This window comes from Rhincodon typus, unplaced genomic scaffold (assembly GCF_021869965.1).
Source record: "Rhincodon typus isolate 14 unplaced genomic scaffold, sRhiTyp1.1 hic_rhity00005879, whole genome shotgun sequence".
NCBI classification, from domain to species: domain Eukaryota; kingdom Metazoa; phylum Chordata; class Chondrichthyes; order Orectolobiformes; family Rhincodontidae; genus Rhincodon; species Rhincodon typus.
This window is the reverse complement of record NW_025971517.1, coordinates 1089-10589: the sequence shown is the minus strand read 5'-3', so window position 1 is coordinate 10589 and position 9501 is coordinate 1089. Positions and strand designations below refer to the sequence as shown.

General features: G+C 41.6%; 1 non-coding gene across 1 annotated transcript; it reads left to right on the top strand.

Moving 5' to 3' along the window:
- The first annotated feature begins 1166 nt into the window (after positions 1 to 1166).
- trnas-aga lies at positions 1167 to 1248 on the top strand. Its single transcript has one exon. It is a non-coding gene; the product is annotated as a tRNA-Ser (tRNA).
- The last annotated feature ends 8253 nt before the right edge of the window (positions 1249 to 9501 follow it).

Sequence of the window (9501 nt, the reverse complement as noted above, 5' to 3'; positions counted from 1 at the left end):
TCATTGGATAAACATATGGATGATAATGGAATAGTTTAGGTTAGATGGGCTTCAGATTGGTTTCACAGGTCAGTGCAACATCGAGGGCCGAAGGGCCTGTACTGCGTTCTATGTTCTAAGGCTGGAATCAAACGCAGGTCCCTGGCGCTGTGAGGCCGCAGTGCTGACCACTGAGTCACTGTGCGCCCATAACTCAATGGTGCCAAATGTGCAATGAAAGAATAAGAAAGACACAAAGCAGTCCAAATTCCACAGGACAGTAAGACAACAAGTGGCATGTGCTCTGAATCAGGATTAAGACCGGGATTAAATATGGTGTATTGCATAGAATCACTTAACACCCTAGTTTCCTTTTGCAAAGTCCTGCTCAGGATTCAACTATTTTCACTGCTGCTATTGTGCTAGAAAAGAGTTTAGTGCAGATCTGCCACTTTCCAACATGAATGAAGGAGGAGGACATTCCATTAATATCCCCATTGTCAGGGTTAGCATAAGTGCAAGAGACGCACGTGTCTCTTCCAAACAGCTATTGCTGAAAATATTCACAAGCAAAAACAATGGCGAGGCACTCTTTCTTAATTTAAGCATAGTTTGTTCCATTTGCGATTACACTGTAGTTTCAAATACAACCGGTTGTCTTGCTACATTAAGGTTGGTCCAAGTTCCGTCTTGCTGACATCAGACTGCACGATTTACTTTAAGATTTACGTGACTATTTCAGCATCATTGTTTTAGTGTATGCTGATTCTTATTCTGTACCCCGATGCCACTGCACAACTTTGGCCATGAGTTACTGTAATGTTTCACGCTTCAACAAATTGGGCAAGAATTTTGCCAAATAGTCGACAAATCCAATTAACTTTTGGACTGCTTTAATATCTGTTGGTCACTGCATCACTGCTACAAATCTCACCTTTACAAAATCTAGGCAAAGACATTATGTTGTCAGTACATCTAGCCCATATACTTGACTTTGAGCATTCTTCCTTGTGATTTTTTTTTGCTTAGCTCCAGGTTCATCTGGTAAACTCTATCTACCAGACACACTAGATTTTGATCATTGTCTTCTGTTATGCAACAGTATCCACAACCTAGTGTCACCAATTAAAATAAAACAAAGAACTGCAGATGCTGGGAATCTGAAACAAAAACAGAAATTGACTCCGGTAGTCGTGGCCGAGTGGTTAAGATGATGGATTAGAAATCCATTGGGGTTTCCCCACGCAGGTTCAGATCCTGCCGGCTACGTTTCGACAGCTCGCAGATTCGTCACCGCAATGGTGTACAGTTCTGAACGTAGCTGCCTTCCAAGCAATTGACCCGGGTTCGATTCCCAGCCATCGTCGTGTTATGGGGCGGTATGGTGGCTCAGTTGTTAGTACTGCTGCCTCACAGGGCCAGGAACCCAGGTTCAATTCCACCCATGGGTGACTGTCTGTGTGAAGTTTGTACATTCTCCCCATGTCTGTGTGGGTTTCCTCCGGGTGCTCTGGTTTCCTCCCACAGTCCAAAGATGTACCAGCTAGGTGGATTGGCCATGCTAAATTGCCTGTAGTGTTCAGGGATGTGTAGATTAGGTGGGTTATAGGGGGATGGATCTGGGTAGGATGCTCTGAGGGTCAGTGTGGACTTGTTGGGCCAAAGGGCCTGTTTCCACACTAGGGATTCTATGGTATAAGAAAAAGATCTGGCAGCATCTGTGGAGAAAGAAACAGAGAACTGAAGAAGGGTCACTGAACTTGAAACATTAACTCTGTTTCTCTCTCCGCAGATGCTGCTAGACCTGCTAGGTCACTAATTATTTTATCCATACCCCTCATGATTTTATAAACCTCCATAAGGTCACACCTCAGCCTCTGCCACTCCAGGGGAAAAAAGCCCCAGTCTATTCAGCCTCTCCCTAGAACTCCCAACTGCCTAATCTCAGCAACATGCTTGTAAATTTTTTCTGAACTCTTTCAAGTTTAGCAACATCATCTTTCCTATAGCAGGGAGACCAGATTGAATGCAGTATTCACCAATGTCTTGTACAGCCCCAATATGATGTCCCAATTCCTATATTCAATGCACTGACCAATGAAGGCAAGTGTGCCAAACGTCTTCTTCACCACCCTGTCTACCTGCGACTTCACTTTCAAGGAACTATGCAACTGCACCCCTAGGTATCTTTGCTTGCTAGGCCATTTCAGCAGTGTTTAAAGAGTCAACCACATTGCTGTGGGTCTAGCAGCCAGACTGGGTAAGGTTTTAGTCTTTGTAATTGGTGGGATGAAAGGAATAGTGATAATTAGAATCCCTTGTTATGTCTATCGTGAATTATTTACAACCTTTTGTTTTATCTTGTGTAATATAGTTCATTTTTTCCTTATTTAACAGATGTTTTATTCTTTGTAAGTACATTGGCAGTCTCTTGTGTATATGTGTTCAGTAACCTCCATGGTTTATTAAAAAAACAAATGTTAAGGTTTAATAGTTTCACCCTAGGATTTGACTTGTCCAGTACTAATATCAGCTGGGATTATAATACAACCCACCTAGCAGCAATGCTGGTATATCTTCACCACATGAATCACAACAGTTCAACCAACTGACATGCTGTGTATCCTTAAGAATGTGATAGTAAATGTTTGACCTGAATTTAATTAGAGTGCTTGATTGCGCATTACAAGCCAATATGTACATGGAAAAACAAAACCTCAATAGCTTGTAATGTCAACTCATCTACGCTTGAAGTGGAATCTTCCGTTCGCTCTGTGGTCATAGTCATGTACTTGGAAACCGATCACTCCATTGCACATTTCTGTTTTTGCTCGATGATTCTCCTCTTCATCTACAGCCCTTGAAATACAGCATTAAACCGTGCAGTTCTTGGGGAGCATTGCATCCTCTGATGTGTATTCTCCACTCCTGTCTCTGACACCATCTGTTTTTTTCTCAATGTGCAATATGAATCATCAGATTAGAGTCATTGTCATAAGAATCTACAGACAGAAGAGGCCTTTTAGCCGATTGCATCCACGCTGGTCAAAAACAACCATCTAACTAATGTACACCCATTTTTCAGCACTTGTCCCATAGGCTATATGCCTTTACACTGAAAGTGCACATCCTTAAATGTTATCAGGGTTTTTTGCCTCTACCACTCTTACAGGCAGTGAGTTCTAGATTCGAATCCTCTGGATGAAAAAGTTTTTCTTCATGGCTCTTCTAAACCTTCTGCTTCTTACCTTAAATCTACTTGCCCTGGTCATTGATCGTGCCATCGAGGGGAATAGTTTTTCTATTTACCCTATCTATGCCCCTCATAATTTTATACATCTCAATCATAACCCACTTAATCTCTTCTGCACTAAGGAAAACAACCCCAGTCTTCTTAACTGAAACTTTCCAGTCCAGGCAACATCCTGGTAAATCTGCTCTGCACTCTTTCCTGCGCTGTCACATCCTTCCTATAAAATGGATTTCAGAACAGAACACAATACTCTAGCTATGGCCTGACTAACATTTTCTACAGTTTCAGCATAAGGTCCCTGCTCTTAAACTCTATGCCTTGACTAATAAACACATATCTCATATGCTTTCCTAACCACTTTATCTATCTGTCCTAATACTTAAGGGACATATAGACATATGCCTCTGATCCTTGGTGCTTCCCAGGGTTATATTAAATCATCCTGTATTCCCTTGCCTTGTTTGTATCGTCTCATATTTATCTATATTGAATTCCATTTGACACTGAACATTCCATCTGACCAGCCCATCTATATCCTGTTGTTGTCTAAGACTATCCTCCTCACTATTTATCACCCCCAAATTCTGCATCATCTCGGAACTTACTAACACTCCGACATTCAAGTCCAAATCATTTATATAAACCATTTACATGAGCAAGGGCCCCAACACTGAACCCTGTGGGACCTCACAGAGTTCCAGTCAGAAAAACACCCCTCAACTATCATCCAGTTTCCTGCCACTCAGCCAATTGTGGATCCAATTTGCTAAATTTCCTTGGGTCCCATGGACTCTTACCTTTGCTATCAGCCTCCCATGCGGGACCTTATCATAAGCCTTGCTGAAGTCCAAGTAGACTATATCAAAAGCATTGCCCTCATCTGCAAACTTAGTCACCTCTTTGAAGATTCAATCAAGTTGGCCAGATATGACTTCCCCTTAACAAAATCATGCTGACTGTTCTTGATTAATTCCTGCCCCTCCAAGTGCATATTAATTCTGACCCTCAGAATTGTTTACAATAGCTTCCCTACCACTGAGGTTAGACTGACTATCCTGTAGTTTCCTTGTTTATCCCTTGCTCCCTTCTTGAATAATGTTACTACATTTGCTGTGAGAGAGTCCTCTGGCACCTCTCCTGTGGCCAGAGAGGAATTGAACATTTTTCCTAGCACCCCTGTTATTTTCTCCCTTGCCTACTGAACAATCTTGATACACTTCATCTGGTCCTGGTTTTTAATCTACATTTAAGCTTAGGCCTTCCTTTCTGTTTAAGCAAATTTTTTTATTTGTATCATCAATTTCTAATGTCCTTCTCCGTAGTGAATGGTGACCTAAAGCATTCATTTAGAACCCTACCTACACCCTCTGGCTCCACAACCTTAAATGGAGCCTACTGCTTAAGGAACAGGAAAGCTGACTTTTTGGGTCGGGACCCTTCTTCATTTCTGAACGTCAGCTTTCCTGTTCCTGTGATGCTGCCTGGCCTGCTGTGTTCCTACAGCTCCACACTTTGTTATTTCTTACTCCAGCATCTGCTGTTCTTGCTGTCCCTGGGGTCTACTGTTTCCCTTGTTATTTTTTACCCTTAATGTACCTGTAAAACAACATAGGATTTTCCTTTAATTTACCTGCCAGCATCCTTTCATATGCCCTTTTAGCTTTCCTAGTAAGTCATCTCTTGCACATTCTACATGCCTCTGGGGCTTCTGCCTTTTTGAGCCCTCAATACCTACCATAAACTTCCCTTTTTCTCTTAAACCAGTGCTGTATATCCCATGACATCCGGTGTTCACAGGATTCAATGGTCCCACTCATTTTTTTTTATTGTAGCGTGTTGGTCCTATACTTTTAATATTTCCTTCCTGACTGTATCCTGCTGTTCTGAGAGAGATTTACCTGAAAGTATCTGCTCCCAGTCCATTCTGGCCAAATCATATCTTTAAACAAGTCTTCCCCATTTGAGAACTTTGATTTCAAGCCCATCTTTGCCCTTTTCCATAAAAATCTTGAATCTAATGATTCACTCCTGTCTTTTACAGAATAAGACCTGCTGTCCTTACCAAGTCTGGTCTGTGTAACTGCAGAGAGATAGCAATGTGATTGACTCTTAATTGCTCTCTAAAATAGTATAGAAGCCACTCAGTTATGCCAAATTGTTGTAAAGTGTAATAAGCATAAGAATACTTCCTAACATTATAAAATGTAAGAGCAGAAGTAGGCCATTCAGCCCATTGAGTCTGCTCGACTCATATTCAACTAGATCATGGCTGATCTGGTAATCCTCATCTCACTTTCCTGCTTTTACCCATACCCCTTGATTCCCTCACTGATTAAAAGTCTGTCTACTCAGCCTTGAATAAACCTAATGACCAAGCTTCGACTATACTCTATGGTAGAGAATTCCACAGATTCACACCCCTCTTCATCTTAGTTCCAAATATTTGACTTCTTATTCTGAGATTATGCCTTCTGGTTTTAGGCTTGCCCAGAAAGGGAAACAACCTCTCTTCATCTATCCTGTCAAACTCCTTAAGAATCGTATGTTTTAATAAAATCTCATTTCATTGTAAACTCTGTTCAGCTGCCTTTCTCCATTTAAATAATATTCAGATGGTTTCTGCCTCAAAACTGAAAACTACCACATAGATCACAGGACAATAGTAAGTCACAGTGTGCAAATGTAGCTGTTTATTCAGCTTTGTATTTGTTACAAGCAGTGCACTAGCTGATGTGATCCTTAATTTTATTGCCCATGTTTGGCCGGTAGAGCACTTCCGTTGTCCTTCTCAGACTGGACTCAGTTCCTTGATGACTTGCATATATGTGCATCAGCAGCTCTTTCTCATTTCCTTAGGAGTAGCGATTATTTCCTTTATACAAGATACCATTTTGGACTATCACTTAATCCATGTATGTTCAATGCTCTCTTACAGCAACCAGTGTTTTTGCTGCTGGTTTTGACCATCCTTGCATCATTACTTCCAGCAGCACTTGGAGAGTTCCATCATGTTTTGTAATACTATTTATTCTCATTGAATCAGTAAGATTTCACATGCTTAACATCCTCAACTTTCACAATCTGGAATGCTGCTCTCAACAGCACAGTTGCCAACAACTTCCCTGTTTGTATATCACTGTCAAATGATACCTTTGCAAATGCAGTAGCATTATTTGTGGATGCAGATAAAAAGCTTAAGATGTTTTGAAGTGGTTGCGGTCAGAATCTTCCATCACTTTTCTCTCTTCCAAACAAGTATTGATTAAAATGTTCACAAGCAAAGACAACAGCCACACATTCTCTCAATCTATGCACAGCATTGTTCACTGTGTGTTAATTTGCTCGACACAAATACAGCTGGTTGCCCTTGCTGTGTTAGGATTTCCCTATACACTATTGCTATCCAGAAAACCAAACAAAGCCATCTTGATTACCTCAATTGAACTTGTCTCCACCACATTTTCAGGTGGTGTATTCCATACCTTAACTACTTGCTGTGTGAAAAAGTTTTTCTTCACATCGTCCTTGCTTATTTGCAGATTGGTTTAAATCTATGCTCTTTCAAAGAACAAAAGAGAAGTACAGCACAGGAACAGGCCCTTCTGTCATCGAAGCCTATGCCAATCATCATGCCCTAACTAATCTAAAAACAAGCCTCTGCCCTTATTCGGGCCGTATCCCTCTATTCTCTCCCTATGTAACCATACAGATGCCTCTTATATGTCGCTAACGTGCCCACTTCCACCACTTCTTCTGGCAGCCTACCATGTTCTGCATGAAAAACTTCCCTTGCACAAACTTTCTCCCTCTCACCTCGAACCTGTGCCCCCTCGTAATTGAAATTTCAACCCTGGGAAAAAGCCTGACTATCCACCCTATTTATACCTCTCATAATTTTGTAGACCTCTATAAAGGTTTCCTCTCAGCCACCATCTTTCCAGTGAAAACAATCCTTGTCTTTTTAACTTTTCGTCATAGCCAGTGCCCTTGAGACCAGGCAACACCCTGGTGAACCTTCTCTGCACTCTCTCCAAAGCTTCCATATCCTTCTGGTAGTGTGTTGACCAAAACTGCACACCATACTCCAAATGCAGCCTGACAAGGATTTTATATAGCTGCAACATGGTTTGCCAACTCTTGTACTCCATGCCCCGGCCAATGAAGGCAAGCATGCCAAAAATTCTTAATTACCTTGACCACCTGTGTTGCCACTTTTAGGGAACTGTGGACCTGCATGCACAGATCCATCTGAATCTTAATGTTCCTAAGGGTTCTGCCATTGACAATATAAATCACACCTAAATTTGATCCTCCAAAATGCATCACCTCGCATTTGTTTAGATTAAGCACCATCTGCCATTTCTGTGCTCAAGTCACCAATTTATCTATATCCTGTTGTATCCTTTCACAATTGTTGGCACTATCAGCAAATCCACCAATCTTTGTATCATGCTATCTTGCTAATCAGACCATCCACAATTTCCTCCAGATCATTTATATATACTACAAACAGAGGACCTCAGAGCACCACTAGTTACCAGTCTCCATTCTGAAAAGCACCCTTCAACCGCTACCCTCTGTCTTCTATGACCAAGCCAGTCTTCTAGCCAGTCCACTCCAAATCCCATGTGATTTTAGTTTTTGTACCAATCTGCTATGTGGGACTTTATCCAATTTATCTAACTTTATTACAATTATCTTTGTCACCTCTTCAAAAAATTCAACCAGGTTGGTGAGACATGACCTTCCCCATGCAAAACCATGCTGCCTGTCACTAACTAGTCCATTTTCTTCCAAATGTGCCTATATCTTGTCCCTCAGTATCTTCTTCAAGAGCTTCCCCACCACAGATGTCAAGCTTACTGGTCTATAATTTCCTGGATTATCCCTGCTTCATTCTTATTTCTTTTTATTTCTTTTACAAGCAGAAAAAGCTTCACCTTATCTAAGCTGTCCAGCCTGCTCATGATTTTGAATATCTCAATCAGATCTCCTCTTAGCCTTCCCCTTTCTAAAGAGAACAGTCCCAGATTCTTCAATCTATCCTAATAGCTGAAATTCCATATTCCTGGATCCCGTTCTGGTAAATTGCATCTGCACTCTCTCTAATGCATTTGCATCTTTCCTATAATGTGGTGCCTGCAGCTGCACGCAATTCTCCGGCTGAGGTCTAAGTGTCTTGTGCAAGTTCAACATCACTTCCTTGCCCTTGTACCCTAAACACCTAATAATAAAACCAAGCATGCTGTATGCTTTGTTAACTGCTCTCTCCACCTGTTATGCCACCTTCAGTGGCACATATACATCTAGGTCCATCTACTCCTGTATCCCTTTCAGAATTGTAACCCTATTTTGTATTGTCTTTCAACGTTCTTCCAACCAAAGCACATCACCTCAAACTTCTGTGTATTGAACCATCTGTCTGCCCAATCCACCAAATTGTCAATGTCCTTTTAGAGTTCCACACACTGTCTTCATAGTTCATAATTCTTACATGTTTGTTGTCCTCTGCAAATTTAGAAATTGACCCTGCAGACCAAGATCCAGATAGAGTCATAGTCATACAACATGGAAGTACGTTCTTCAGCCCAATTTGTCCATGTCGACCAGGTTTCTAAACTGAACTAGTCCCATTAGCCTGCATTTGACTCATATCCCTCTAAACCTTTCCTATCCATGTACCCATCCAAATGTTTTTTAAATGTTGTAAATGAACCCGCCTCTACCACGTCCTCTGGAAGCTCATTCTATATATGTACCACTCTGTGAAAACGTTGTTCCTCAGGAGCCATTTAAACCTTTCCCCTCTCACCTTAAACCAATGGACTTCCCTACCCTGGGGAAAAGACCTGGTTATTCACCTTGTCTATGCCCTTCATGATTTCACAAACCTCAATAAGGTCACCCCTCATCCTCCTACATTCCAGGGAGAAAAGACCCAGCCTGTCCAGCCTGTCCTTATAATTCAAACCTTCCAGTCACGATAACATCCTTGTAAAGCTTTTTCACACCCTTTTCAATTTACTAACATCCTTCCTATAGCAGGATATCCAGAATTGTGCGCAGCACTCCAAATGTTGCCTAACTAATATCTTGTACAGCTGAAACATGACGTCCCAACTCCTGTACTCAGTGCTCTGACCGATGAAGGCAAGCGTGACAAACACCTTCTTCGCCATCCTGTCTACATGGGACTCCATTCTCAAGGAGCTGTGAACTTGCACCCCTAGGATTGACAAAACCCCACAGGGTCCTACCATTAACTGTGT